The sequence below is a fragment of the Myotis davidii genome, unplaced genomic scaffold (genome assembly GCF_000327345.1).
Source record: "Myotis davidii unplaced genomic scaffold, ASM32734v1 scaffold266, whole genome shotgun sequence".
Classification (NCBI taxonomy): Eukaryota; Metazoa; Chordata; class Mammalia; order Chiroptera; family Vespertilionidae; genus Myotis; species Myotis davidii.
The window spans coordinates 1,125,851-1,137,739 of record NW_006300032.1 but is presented as its reverse complement, the minus strand read 5'-3'; positions in this window follow the sequence as shown (position 1 = coordinate 1,137,739).

Genomic DNA, 11,889 nt, shown 5'->3' with positions numbered 1-11,889 from the left:
ATATATATATATATATATATATAGTGGTATTGTGATTTATAGTAAGAAATACATATTTGGTCTTCCTCCAGTTTTTGCCAGAGCCCCTAAAACCCTTGGAATTTGCTGAGAAGGTAGTTCTTGGAATTTGCTGAGAAGGTAGTTTTTGTTATGGTAATGACGTAACTTTTGGAATGCTCTTATGTCACCTAAGGATGAGGGCTGGTCACCCCTGCTGGGCTTTCCCCATTCTCGGTGGTCTTTTCAAGTCAAATTCTACAGGAAGACATACTTAACTATTACAACAGACACCCTCCCTGGATATTGGGATATAAGAAATATAGATGTGTCTTTGCCCCTGGTTCCTGGCATAGGGACCCTAAAACCCTTGGAATTTCCTGAGGGATAAGGGTGATAAGAACAACTGTTATTAATAGCAAGCTTCTTCACCATGGAGAAGTTTACTAGTATGTTAATGAGGTGACTTGGTGAGTCCCTCAGTAGCTTCAGGATGGTGGAGGGATGGTTGTCAGAGGAACCAACCATGTGATTAGAGGGTTGGAAATTTCAGCCCCACCTTATGACATCAGGATAGAAAAATGGGGCTAGTGATTGAGTTCCAATCTATCATGCCTATGGAACAAAGCCTCCATGGAAATGGATAGGTCAGAGTTTGAGACCTTCCAGGTTGGTGCATTCCTGGAGATTGGGGAGAGTGTTGTCTTTGGAGAGTGCATGGCAGCTCCTTGTCCTTTCCCAATACCTTGTCCTTTGCATCTCCTCATGTGGGTATATATGTTATAGCCTTTTATAAGTCAGTAATTTAGTACAGAAATGTTTCCCTGAGCTCTGTGAGCCCTTCTAGGAAAATTAATCTAATCTGAGGAGATTGTGGGACCCTCCTGGAAACCTGGTTGGTTAGAAGCCCAGGTGACAACCTGGACTTGCTATTAACATCTGAATTGGGTGGTTTTGTATGACTGAGCACTTAACCAGTGGATTCTGAAATCTCCAGGGATATATAGTGTCAGAATTGAGTTAATTGTTTTGTATTGGGCAAAACTCCCACACATCAGAATGGGAATTGGGGGTAGAATTCTAATTGTATAGAATATATTAGTTTAGAACATTTTATTGATTGTTGATGGGGTAATCACTCCATCAGCAACTTTGGACAGCACCTCTAGGCAAGAGCATGCTGACACTCTTGGGGAAAGCAGGTCTTTAGCAGGATTGTATTTGAATATCCTAGAAAGATAAGGATAAAAGAGAAAGAAAGCAAGAATCTTAGGAACTCCCTGGGTATTTCTGCTGTTTCTAATTGAGAAGAACAGAGTCTGAGACTGAGGGGGAAAGAAAGAATTACAAGGTTGCACAAAACATTGATTCTGCCCTCACAGATATTGAATTCTAGTGAGAAGGGCAGAGTTATACAACTTAAAACATCACTTATTCTGAAATTTTGCAGTGAACTTGCTCTTTGGCTGGGCTTTCAGTGTTCCCTGAAAGACTGTGTCTTGATAAGAGTGAGCTGAATAATTTTGAAAGCAGACAGCAGGATAAAGATACCTGTTGAGTCAATTCAGTCAGAAATGCTGTGGCCACTAGGCCAGCTGGGCCCCAAGGTCAAGTCCAGGACATTCCTTTTATTTTCTGTAAGGAGCAGCAATATGCTATAAATATTAATTTAATCAATGTACCAGAAACATGTGTATAATCCTAATTATAATTAAATATACAAATACTTCAAAAATTTTAAATACATATAGAGAATCATAGGTATAATATATAAGTTAAGAAAATGATACCCTTTTAACTTGAAAAGCAGTAATTTTCCTAACAAGAAATTTTCATTCTGAAATATAGGAAGTTAACACACTTTGTCTCACATGGTTTTGGTTAGGCTTCAATAATACTTATGTATACAGTTTTTATAAAAGAAACAAAACAGCAGACCAAAAAAAATGAATAACTAAACATCTACTTGAAACAGTAAAATTGATAAATATTGAATGTAGAGGTAAAAAGAATGGAAGGCCTGAAATCTTCCCAGAACTATAAAAAAATATTAACAACCAGACATGGATTAATTGCTGTCATTAAGTAATAAGAAGTGTTTTTAATTGCACAGTAAAATATCTTTATAAAATATTATTTAAAGCAAAATAATGTCAATTAGGAAAAATAAGACATCTAGTAAGCTGTGAGGACGGCTTTTGCAAGGACATATTCAGAAGATGAGAACCTGTTTTCACACCCTGTTATTGTGTATATGGCTTTAATAGCTACAAATGTGGAATATTTAGTTCACATTATTTTCTTATCTCATGTGACAGCCAACCTGTTTCATAATACTTTAATTTGCTGGGAAAGATAAAGTAATCCATTGAAAACAGAGATAGCATTTTAGGGTGACTATTTCCAACAGTCCTTAAAATCTATTTTACATATCCATTTGAGAGGTGTTTTTCAATATCTCATAGTTTAAAATTTAATTGTTAGTCCCATTTCATGGATGGGAAAAGAGACAAAACATCATGTTCAAGACTGAAGTGAAAGAAGGAAGGAAAATGGAGCAGAGACATGAGAAAAACTGAGTGAAACATAAAAACCAATTTGCTCTTATCTCTTTCCACTGATCTTTGATTTATTAGAATTGTGCACTATAACATTATCCTCATTCAGGAAAGCATTACATTCCCAAACATATTAAAAATCACCCCCCCGTCCCCCTCTCCTTCTTTATTTCTTCCCAGTCCCACTCACACCTCCCATCGTCTGTGAACATGTCACTGTTCACGTGTTGGAGAATGAGGTCTCTCAGCATGTTTGTCACTGTCATGTTTTGATTGTTTGTCTACAGCACCCAGACTTTGTTCCATCGTTGGCACACAGATACCGAAATGAGATGGTATGCCGGGAAATCCAGGTTGCCTTTATAACAAAGAGCATGTTGCCTCTTTAGGGAACAATGAAACACGATGAATAGCTATTCAAGTTTTTGTCATACTTCCAGCACTGGATAAAGCAGAAATCTGGCCCAATGTTGAGAGCGGCCATCTCTTTTGTAGCCAGTACTGGAATGGTTAATTACTTTGTGGTTCTCGAAGAAACAACAATGAGCCACTGCATCCCAACCAAAAACTAAACTGACAGATCACACTCAGCCGCTTGAAACAGATGGTTGCTTACTCGGCTGACAAAGCGAACGTAAACTGTAGAGGCTTTCTTCTCTATTGCAGCCCCAACGAGGTGAAAAGAACACCTTCCTTGTGGTAGGACAGCCCCATGCTCCCCCCCCCACACACACACACATGCACTTCACACCACAAAAGCTAACCTCCAGCATGTTGTCATATCCATAAGCTATTGCAAGTCTTTGGCCATGCGAGATTGCATTCTGGGGATATTGAAATGTGGTTCTATGATTTTTCCACAAACATGAAGACTGCTGGTCATTTAAAATATGAGAGTGGACAGGGGAGAGGGACAAATGCTTCCACCCCACACCTGCCTCTGACTTATAGAGGGGGGTTGTTCGAACCATTCCTTCTGAGAACCAAGGAAGCAAAGGGTTTACTAGGATGTTGAAAAGTCACAAACCAGAGGAAAGGTAGTTTAAAATTTTGAAAAGCCAGTCTCCAAATGAAGATGTATGTCCTTTGACTCATCAGGGGCTAACCACACTGTGGCAACTGGCAATGTGTCTTCTCAAGATGCTGATAAGGTGGAAGGCAGGGCCAAGTTCTGGGATTTCTAGAATAGCTATAGATGTGAGCGAAGGCATGAGGGGGACTTGAATGAGATGTGGAATGGGGAATGGGAACTGAAAGTCAACTGCTACGCCTCTTTGGCGCATTCTTTCAGAGTAGCTCTAGCATCCCCTTGGCTTCAGATATATTAATACCCTATCTTATGAGGTTGTTGCAGGAACTTGCTAATGATCACAGAGTGCTGACCCTTGGAGAATAAAAAGACGTGTGACTCGCTTTCAGACCCGCATGAAGCTCAGGTTGTATCCCTGCTCCTCTGTGACTAAGAGCATGTACCATCTGTTCAGGGGTAGAAATACTCTGCAAACAGGAATTGTTTGCTTTGTGGAAGTATTGGGAGGCCTGGGACAGAGACAACCTTCAAAGTTGGTCTTGTTAACATTTGTGCTACTGGACTGACCAGGATAATTGAATTGTCTCCAGTTTGTATAATTTTCATGAAATCAGTTAAGTGTTATATTTTGCACGTGGGTCCCTTTTCCTCATCAATTTCTGTCCTACCGGCTTCCTCTTTTTCTTTCTACTAAATTTAATACTTCTTCTTTCTAATTCACTGTATATTTCATTACTTTGCCACTTATTTCAGCGCCTGCCCCACCTTTCTACTTTCCCATTTGGTTTCTTCATCTGTTGTTTTACCTGGGGGATCCTATTAACTCACCCGACTCAGTTGCCACCTGCCATGCATATTAATGACCCCTCAAGCTTCCCGCTTGCTAACCCTGGCCTGTTACACTTTTCTATCTTTCTCTTGCCTCTCAGAAGTGGCCACCTGCACACCAAAATGAGGTCAATATGCCCCAGACACACAGTGGTGCTTCATAAAACAGTTTATCATTGATATTTCTTCCCAAAGCATCTCTTCTTACCAGTTTTATGTTCACACGGGCAGTGACTTTTTATTCCAACATCTCACTTAGAATTTGGGAGAGCATTTCACGTCTGCTTCTCCTTGTTCAGAGAGTCCCTTGATAAATAGTCTTTGCTTTTTTTTTATAGCCAGTACTGTCCAGCCTCTCAAGTCACCTCTTCCTCGCTACTGTTCTCTTGTAAGCCAATATATTTATCACATCCTTTTGATAATATCATTTTTAACCTTATCTGCAATGCTTCTGGTGTTTACACTCACAGAATTGCCTAATGATGGCATTGTTTGGGGGACCCCAAAAGGGACTCATCAAATTTTCTTCTTGCCTTTAGGACCTGGAGGAACCAGGCAAAGAAGAAATTATAAAATGTGATTTTTTAAAAGGGGGCCTGACTCTGTCCTCTTTAACATCATCTCTCTGTGCAAGTTCGTATGGTGTTCACACAATTTCTTGTCTTCTGGGTTTTCCCATAGGCTCTCCTTGTCATGTCTGGTGAAATGGTCATAGCTGAAACACGTTTTCTCCTGTGTAACTGTGCACATCCTTTTTGTCTTTTTCATGTCTATGCCAGGAAAATCAAGCTCTCTATGTTTGGAATGTAAACATTGTTTCTTGGTGTTCCAAATTATCAATTATCATGCCTCTAGTTACGCGTAAAATTTTGATTCCTCAAGTTGGACTTTTCAACTTGAGTGTTTTAGATAAACTGATATCTATTTCTGGTGAATGATATAGCTATCATTGCATTTGGATGCACTGCCCTGAAGGAATTGACCTGCAGTCTTATTTTTCTAGAATCTCCTGACTCATGACTTATACTATAGTTTATATCAAAAAGTGGGGATGTCAGGGGTGGAGTAGGACTCTATTCACTGCAGGCTTCAGGGTCTTTGTTTTAATAGTGGATAAAAGTTCTTAACAAATAGTTTTTTTTTTATCCTCAGCTCTTCAAAATAAAAACAAAACAACACACACACACACACACACACACATACACACACACATACACACACCAAGAATCTTTGCAAATATTTACTCCTCACACACACACACACACACACACACACCAAGAATCTTTGCAAATATTTACTTCAATTCTCTATTGGACATCTCCTGCAAAGTCAGGCTTTAAAGGAAAAGCTGTTCTTGAAAAAGTGTGCTTCTGAAATTGCTTCTCCCAATATTCTATAATGTATCAATGTGCATAATTGGAAATTCTATCCCTACTTTGTGGATGTGAAAAGTAAAACAGAAATGATCTGTGCTCCGCTATGACAGAATTTGGCTCTCTACTATGGTGGCTTATAAATAATCAACTATATCTTGCTTGTGTGAGCATTTGCTCATGACCTAATATATTAACCACAGAGTGACACATTTTTATTTAACCCAGATGTTCCAGAGGCAGTACCTTGCTCTACGACTGAGCATGAAACTTGTTCTATTAGACTTGAAGGGAAGTTTCTGGAGATGCTACAATGGAGAACTTGTGGGCATCCAGAGGGTTCCTGGTTGGCTCTGCTGACTACTTTCCAACTTATGGCAGAAACACAACTGGAACTCTTGGGTTGTCACTTCTCTTCACTGTTGTGCTTTGAAAACATAACTGTTACTATAGTTACTTTGCTGTCTTGGAATATTGTAGTGCAAGAATTGCTTTGAAGTGCTGAGCTCTTTTCTTGCTACTTAAAGCTCATTTGAAAATTGATAATAAGCAATGTTATCTTTACATTGTCAGTCCTACAGTTTTTATTCTCTCTCTTGTTACTTAACAGGTATTTCAATAAAATGAAGGAATATTTTTACTAATGGAAATTACCAAAGCAAAATAAAGTAAAATTTTATTTTATAATCTGGCTCTGTGATGGGTAATTTAATATGGTAACTTGGCTGGGCTGTGGTACCCAGGTTTTTGTTGTTTGTTTTTTAAATATATTTTTATTGATTTCAGAGAGGAATAGATACAGGGAGAGAGAGAGAGATAGATACATCAATGATGAGAGAGACTCATTGATCAGCTACCTCCTGCACTGGGAATCAAGCCCACAGGTACCATGACCGGGATTGGAACTCTGACCTCCTAGTTCACTGGTCAATGCTCAACTACTGAGCCACACCAATAGGCAGTACCCAATTTTGATAAATGGTGGTCTAGATGTTGATGTGAAGGTATGTTTTAGTGATTAACATTTAAATCAGTTTACTCTGAAAAAGCTGGTTACTTTCCATAAGGGGAGTGGGCCCTATCCACTCAGTTGAAGTCCTTAAAGGAAAAGACTGACATTTACTGAGGAAGGAGGATTCCTGTCAGCAGAATGCCTTCAGGCATGAATGACAACATTAACTCTACCTGGGGTCTCCAAGAGATTTCAGACTTGTCTTTCCCCACAAAAAAAACAAGCCAATTTCTTAAAAATAAATCTCTCACTCTATATACACATCCTATTGGTTCTGTTGCTTTGGAGGGAACACTTTCTATTACAAGTTCCATCATTCATTAGTGAGTTTGAAATATTTAATGCTCTATTCCTCAATATCTTCATTTCTAAAATGGATATCACAATAGTACCCACATGAGTGGGGTCTCATAAGGATTAACTGAATTAATGTAAATAAGATTCTTAGAACAATGCCTGACACATGATTAATCTATATATAAGTTCTAGATATAATTGTGGTTTTTATCATATATTGTGTATCTATATATATAAAAGCCTAAGCAACCATTGCAACTGAATGGACGACCGAACAGGCTGCATGGGGCAACCAGGCTGGCAGGAGGGTTAGTGAGGGGCGACCAAATGACTGAGCAGCAGGCTGTGTGGGGTAACCAGGTTGGCAGGGCGGTCAGTGAGGGGTGACCAAATGACTGAGCAACAGGCTGCATGGGCCGACTAGACCGGCAGGGGGTTAGTGAGGGGCAACCAAATGACTGAGCAGCAGGCTGTGTGGGGCAACCAGGCCAGCAAGGGGGTCAGTGAGGGGCGACCAAATGACGAAGCAGCAGGTTGTGTGGAGCGACCAGGCCGGCAGAGGAATTAGTGAGGGGCAACCAAACAACTGAGCAGCAGGCTGCGTGGGGCAACTAGGCCTCTGGTGGGGAAGGTGGGTTGGGGGGTGCAGTTGAGGGTGACCAGGCCAGCAGTGGGAGCAGTTAGGGGCAATAAGGCAGGCAAGGATCGGACCTAAACCGGCAGTCGGACATTCCCCAGGGGTCCCGGATTGGAGAGGGTGCAGGCTGGGCTGAGGGGACCCCTCCCCTCTGTGCACAAATTTTGTGCCCAGGGCCTCTAGTAATATAATCATCATCATCATCATTTTTAGCCATAGATAGATAAACGCTGCCTTACTTGCTTCTTAAAATTTGAATATTTGCTTCTGCCCATTTTCCAACTCTCCCAAGACTATGAGATGTTTTGGGGGTGATGTCTGTTAATTCAGCATTTACTCTGTGTCAGGCTTTCTGCTAGAAACTGGATATCAAAGAGGTGAGCAAAACAGGCAAGTCCTTGCCCACAGGGAGCTCACAGTGAACTGGGGGATTATAAATACACCCAGAAATAAATATATGACTGCAAACTGAATTATGTGATGTGCCAGAAAACTCATGAGTTTGATGAGAAAATAGTCTAGAGCTTCTATAATAAAGTGAGGAGGGCAGTCAAAATTGGCATTTCTGAGACTTTGAGTCTGAGGCTGGAAGGTTGAGTGTGATTTAGCTGGAGGGAAGAATTGAAAAGAACTAAAGCAACAGAAGAACTCTGGGATCTGGACTGAAGCAGGAAGGAGTTTTGACTTGAGGGTAAGAAAACAAGAGGGAGTTGGGGCAGAGAAGTGATTGCAGTTGGATGAACTTCAATTTCAATTTGAAGTAAATACCCCAAACCAATCAAGCATTGTAAAAGTTCATAACCTCATTCCATCCTAAAATGTACTATTCTGAAATCTGTTGTTGTTCTTGTTCTGAAACCTGTTATTAGCCTTTCTTGTTTTCTTTAATAACTGTACCTATCTTTCTTTTTATCATTTATTACGAAATTATGACTCATACTTTGTACGAAATCTTATTTTTCTTTCCTTCTTTTTTTTTCTTTATACATTTCTACATATTAAAACTTTTTCTCATCACTGTGATGCCTGTGACCTGGTTTTATGTTCCCAGCTAACAGGGCCCTGCCCTTTCCCTTTGACTCTCTCATTCTTTGGGAGGGGATGTCCTTGAAGAGTATTCTCTTAAGGCATTTGTTCTTAAGTCACTTTTGAATATCTATATAGATACACATATATAGATATGTAGACATAGATAGATAGATAGTTTGAGCCCTAGACAAAAACTAAGGGAGAGTTTTTGGGCCTTTACTTTGTTTATCATCATCATTATTATTATTATTAACAGTCCAGTGTCAAACAGCTTTTAAATTAGTCCCGCTGAGTAAGATTGCTGCTAATGGATTTTGCTTTTAGGGGAAGTTGTGAGGCTCAGTTTCCCACCCTGATTACTAATTATTATTGCCTTTGTCTTTCAAATTCAGTTTTGAGAGCATAGAGCTTTATTTAGCTGCAACCTGATGACTGATAATTTTGAGGAATATTTTACAGGATCCCACTCTCTGATGCTTTCTATTTGAAGTGAGTTTGTGTTTATGAATGGAAATGCTCAGTTCATTCTGATCTATGCCTCATTACAAACGTGGAACATGTGTATGCATTGATCTTCCTGCCTTCTTCGCAGTGCATCTCCTTCGTGATTCATGTGTGAACAGGCGCCTGTTTCTCCTCAGTCTTTCCCTTAAATCTCGTCTCATGTGCCTCACAATTAGAGTCAGTTGAGGAGGTGAGTGAGATTGAGACCACGAGTGATTTTACACGCTGAGGGCTGCCAGCACATTGTGAATCCCTAGGGATCCCAGCCCATTACCAACCCAGTGAATCACTGTTTGCTTCTCCACAAAAAAGAAATGTGCAGCTGCTTGCTTCTGCCACTGACTTTGGAATTTTTTTTCCCTTTTCCATCTGCCTTTTGTGTAAAGAAATTCTGCCTGAATAATTACTTGTCTGTCCCCTTTGCTCATTCCCAGCATCATCATTCTTCAACCTTCTGTTTCCAATTAGTTCTTATCTCGAATGGCTTATTGGTATCAATCTGTTCTCAGCATCACCAAAGTGCACAAAACTACCCTGAAACATGGGGGGTGGGGAGGTGGTGGGGTGGAGATAAGGCTGAAATTTACCAAACAGCCCAGCAGAATCTCCACTTTTCACCCCAACCCCTTCCTTTTCTCGTGAAATCTGAGATAGGAGATGATGTCCAGACATGTTATTGATATAGCACATTTTGGAGCAAAATGACATGCGTGAGCATTGCAGGGACTGTGTAAGGCCTGTGAAAATAGCCATTGTTGGACATCTGGTGTCAAAGAGAGCTGTTTCAAAACAAGTTCACAGTGTTAAATCATGGTGTAGACAGCTTCTGAGCAGCTGTCCACTGCTGGAGAGGGTGTCCCGAGACCTGTTTGTCAGTGGCTGCACTTTAAGCCTTGAGGGTCACTTTGATCTGCAAACTGCTGTGCCACAGGAAGATGGCTAACATTGGGCAAAAAGAACCATGCTGCCATTATTAGCAAGGTAGGCATAAGGAAAGAGTCGCAACAAGATCAGGCAAGGAAAATAGCACCCTTGAGAGAGCGAGTGAACTTGGTTGGTTGAAGTATGGCATGCACAAGTCCAAGGACACGTGTTTGATAACTATGTAGTTAGTTATGCTCAGGAAAAAAAAAGGGGGCTTTAGAGCTTATCTTTCCAAATATTTTTTTTTCTTTCTATAGAAACTGACTTCTAGGAATATTACATGGCTTTTCCAAAGTCATAGCTAATTAACGATAGCACTAGAACCCCCCTTTTTCTCTTTTAACTCCTAGTGAAGTGCTCTTTCTTATAAATCACACTGTCAAGACCATGTCTGGAAGAAATAGTTTAAGCATAGTGCAAAGCCAGACTCTACATTCCAGGAGGGTCCGGATTTGCCTTTCTTGGTCACTGCTTAGCCCCAGTCTAATACTTGGCACATGGGAGTCATGCAATGAATATATATATTTATTTATAAGACTGGAGAAATGAAACCAACTACAGCAAGGAACCAGCATGTATTGAGTGCCTCCTATAGGCCAGACACTTTTCATATGGTATTTTATTTGCCCTTCATCATGATCAGGGGACTCTGGGACAATCCCTCTTCCTTGGGTCTAGAGGAGAAGCCACTTTGTAAAGAGATTTTATCTGGTCACAGAACCAGCCCTTAAGGAATTTAAAAGTTATAGACTTTAGATAGAAAAACATCTGCGGCGTTTGACTGACATCACAGTTTGATTTGGGAATCACATGTGATTGGATGTTAGCTATCATTTTTAAAGATTTGTTTGACTTGAGTTGCCTGGAAAATCATAGGCCCCATCTTCCTGGCCACCCTGGGCAACTTCCATTCATTAACCTTTCCTCACTCTGAATATAATTAGGCTGCCTCCCATTCCGCTCATCTCTCCTTGCCACAAGAGAGCCAGACTCTACTCAGTCCCATTAGACATATAAGATTGGGGGTTACTTATGACCTTTCTCCGGGACAGTCTGAGGCCATGGACATGAATTTGGCCTGACATATTCTGCTCATGTCCTTCCTGGAATCTCCTGATTGAAGTTCTGCTATTCCTTTGCATTGTCAGAAAAGAGCAGGGTTTCTAAGGGTAAGTGGCTGTCAAGATAACACCCAGTTTTTCCTTGCTCTTGGTGTGTTTCATGCCTGCCTGGAGTGGTAAAGATGTGTAACCCTTAAGATCCCAAGCTGACTGGAATTCCATCCCTTTCCTTATCTACTCAATGTTGGGGGCTAAAGACGGCATTAAAGCTTGTTTGAGCTTTCATGTATAGTCTGTATCAGCCTCTATATAATGGTATATTCAAGTAAAAAGTTCTTTTACTTCCCCTAGAATAGAAAAGTTGGCTTTAAACAATGAGCCAGTTGTTATCAGCCCTGTTTACACATGACAAAACCAAGGTTTAAGAGGTTTGTGTGTTTTCAAGGTTCCTCTACTAGCATATAGGAGAAACCAGAATGAAAATACAGGTTGGTCTAACTCAGAAAGCCACATTCTTTCTGCTATATCACTTGCCATGAGAGAAGATAAACAGATGTAAGAATAAATGCCATCTCCTTGTAGATATTAAACAAGATAAAAGTAATAGCTGATTTGCAGAATAATAGTCCTTTTCATTTA